This window comes from Lethenteron reissneri, unplaced genomic scaffold (genome assembly GCF_015708825.2).
Source record: "Lethenteron reissneri isolate LAM-NWPU_2019-01 unplaced genomic scaffold, ASM1570882v1 scaffold_1279, whole genome shotgun sequence".
NCBI lineage: Eukaryota > Metazoa > Chordata > Hyperoartia > Petromyzontiformes > Petromyzontidae > Lethenteron > Lethenteron reissneri.
In genome coordinates, this window is record NW_026890980.1 from 28,624 (window position 1) to 32,208 (window position 3,585).

The 3,585-nt window shown below is 54.1% G+C and overlaps 1 pseudogene; it reads right to left on the reverse strand.

Annotated features, from left to right (window-relative positions):
- Positions 1-271: 271 nt before the first annotated feature.
- LOC133361900 (tumor necrosis factor receptor superfamily member 1B-like) lies at positions 272-2,077 on the reverse strand (annotated as a pseudogene).
- Positions 2,078-3,585: the final 1,508 nt, after the last annotated feature.

Genomic DNA, 3,585 nt, shown 5'->3' on the forward strand with positions numbered 1-3,585 from the left:
TACGTGACTTTCCCGAAAGAACCAAGAAGATGAATCCCTGCAGTCACGAAAGTCCCCTAGAAGGGAAATAATAAAATAAAACATAAAAAAGTAATATAATAATATATTTCATTATGCTTAATTTCTAATATTTTCTTATTTTAATTATTTATAATAATATATTTTATTATATTTTTATTATTTTGTTATTTCCATTCTACGTGACTTTACCGAAAGAACCAAGAAGATGGACGTCCTCAAAGGCCCTTCCCCCCATCTTGTTCGACCACGTTCAGTCCGCCGCCGCCGCCGTCGCCGCGTGCATTCTCACCGACCCTCCTGGCGACGCTCCCTTTGCGCAAACCCCCAGCAGCATCTCCAGCTGCCTCTCCAACCTCCTCGCCCGCTTCGTCTCGTTCCCCCCACGCTGCCTGCGCCCTTCCCGCTGCCGCCGCCGCCGCCTCGCGGCACCGGCCAGAAGCTTCCAGATGTAGGCGGCCTCCTTCGTGTCGTGGTGGGCCAGGCACGGCAGAATCAGGTGACGGACGCTGTCCACGAATCGCAGGGTCGCGTCCACGCACGCGTACTCCGGCTGGGGACGGCGGGTTAGACGACGGAGGCTCGGCACCATCTTCCCCTGCGGAGGGAAGAGAGGCGACGCGTCTTGCTACCGGCATACGACGTTTCGATTGCAACACAAGCAATCGTCATCAGGTGTAAATGAAATGCAATCACCCAGTACGGCATCTACTGCCCTCCGAAGCCAGCAGCTGCTTCTCCGACTATGCCATCGATCTACGGTTGCAGCAGAGCGCGTCGTGCGTGGAGGCCCCGGGCAGCAGCTGCACGGAGCCCGGAGTGAGGCAGTTTGTGTGCGGGCGGCACGCGGCATTCGCCGATACCTCCGGGGAGAAGAATCCCCAAGGGCACGGGGCGCAGTGCGTGTCTTCGTGCGGGGATCCTGCGGTGCCGAGAAGAGCGTGAGATGAGGGTGCACGGGCAGACAGAGAGAGAGAATGTAGAGATGCGTAGAGAGAGAGAGAAAGATGAGAAGAGAATAGGCATTGATTGGCGCTGGGAGATGGCTGGGAGATAGCTGGGCGATGGGAAAGTGGTGATAAGATTCCCCGACTTGACGACTAAATACATTTACAAATGACGCATTTATAAATAACGCGATCTAACCCAAGAACCTTTATTATGAACAAATGAATGATCATCAGACGGATGCATGTAGGAACCAATTAATGTCTGAGTGGGGTAGAAAGCTCGTGCTGGGCACGCAGAAGCTCTATCCCGATGGGCAACTGGTGATTGGAGCCAACAGAACAAATGAAATAATGCGCAAATGATTTCACCTCTCCACGAATGAATAGGTCATGCGCACTCGCGCCTTTAGCGAGGACATCCTACCCGTGCATGTACGCGCCGAGCGACATGCAGAACCAAGTACTACAATGAATGAAGAATGCATGAATGGGGAGTGTGGGCGTTCGTGCATTTTGGTTGATGGGGGAGGTCACGCGGAAGGAACTGTCATCGATTCAACTAATTAAATAAGACGCAATAATTGAGTAGCGTCTTGGTACGAGCGAATCGATCGCCGACTGAACCGCAACGACACACGTGGTGTATCCGCCCCCCGCCCCCCGTGCGTGCCTTTGGTGACGACGCCGTGCCCGGCGGCGCAGCTTCTGTGCGGCACGCAGAACTCCTGCAGCAGAAAGGTGCCCGGCTCGCACTCGCACACGCGGTCGTGCGTGGGGCTGCATTCCTTCGCGAGCCGCTGACCCTCCTTGCACCCCGGGCCGCAGTAGAGACACCGGTCCAGGGAGTTCCAGAACTGGGTGTAGTGGCGTGGCGGGCACCGAGTGCAACGTGCCTCCACGTGGGACGCGTCCTCCAGCTGCTGCTGCTGCCCCTCCACGGCCTTCGTGGAGAACGGCAGCGAGACGCGGTGGCCCGGGGGACACAGCCCGTACGGATGGGACGGAGAAGGCTTCTTTGCGTCGTCTGCCGACACCGTCGACGCCGCTGCCGCCCCCGTCGTCGCCACCAGCAGCATTGTCGCGATGACGGTGGTCATCGTCGTCGTCATTGTCGCTGGCGTAGCCCCGACGCTACCTGCGAAGGGGGGTGCGGGAGGAGCGCGCACGGTTGTGTTCAAGCACAGGTGGGAGACGTGACGTCGTCGGTGCGTGGCCGTGGATGGGGGGAGGTCTTCATTTCCGCGGAGGATCGAGCGTGGTTGACGACAACGACGACGACGATGTGGAGATCAGCAGGCAGGGGGTATCGCCGGCCATTCGATCAGCAGCGGCAGAGAGACGCAACGAAACGAAGGGAAAACGACCGAATTCAAGCGCGAGTTCACAGTCGATGGGGATAAAAAATGACACGAATGATCCATTCTTCTGGAATCTTCTCAACACAATCGGATCGTGGTGGGAGGGGATGGGAGGACGGGGGTCTTGGGAGTGCGAGGATGCATGCTGAGTGGATCATGGCACCACCAGTGCCACATCCTGCCGCACAGACACATCAACACTGCACCATAGACTCAACACTGCACAATAGACTCAACACTGCACCATAGACTCAACACTACACCATAGACTCAACACTACCCATAGACTCAGCACTGCACCATAGACTCAACGCTACACCATAGACTCACACTGCCCATAAGCTCAACACTGCACCATAGACTCAACACTGCACCATAGACTCAGCACTGCACCATAGACTAACACTGCCCATAGACTCAACACTGCACCATAGACTCAGCACTGCACCATAGACTCACACTACCCATAGACTCAACACTGCACCATAGACTCAGCACTGCACCATAGACTCAACACTGCCCATAGACTCAACACTGCACCATAGACTCAACACTACACCATAGACTCAACACTGCACCATAGACTCAACACTGCCCATAGACTCAACAATGCACCATAGACTCAACACTGCACCATAGACTCAACACTGCCCATAGACTCAACACTGCACCATAGACTCAACACTACACCATAGACTCAACACTGCCCATATACTCAACACTGCACCATAGACTCAACACTGCTACCCATAGACTCAACACTGCACCATAGACTCAACACTGCACCATAGACTCAGCACTGCACCATAGACTCAACACTGCCCATAGACTCAACACTGCACCATAGACTCAACACTACACCATAGACTCAACACTCCACCATAGACTCAACACTGCACCATAGACTCAACACTGCACCATAGACTCAACACTACAACATAGACTCAACACTCCACCATAGACTCAACACTGCACCATAGACTCAACACTACACCATAGACTCAACACTCCACCATAGACTCAACACTACACCATAGACTCAACACTCCACCATAGGCTCAACACTGCACCATAGACTCAACACTGCCCATAGACTCAACACTGCACCACAGACTCAACACTGCACCATAGACTCAACACTGCACCATAGACTCAGCACTGCCCATAGACTCAACACTGCACCATAGACTCAACACTGCACCATAGACTCAACACTGCACCATAGACTCAACACTGCCCATAGACTCAACACTGCACCA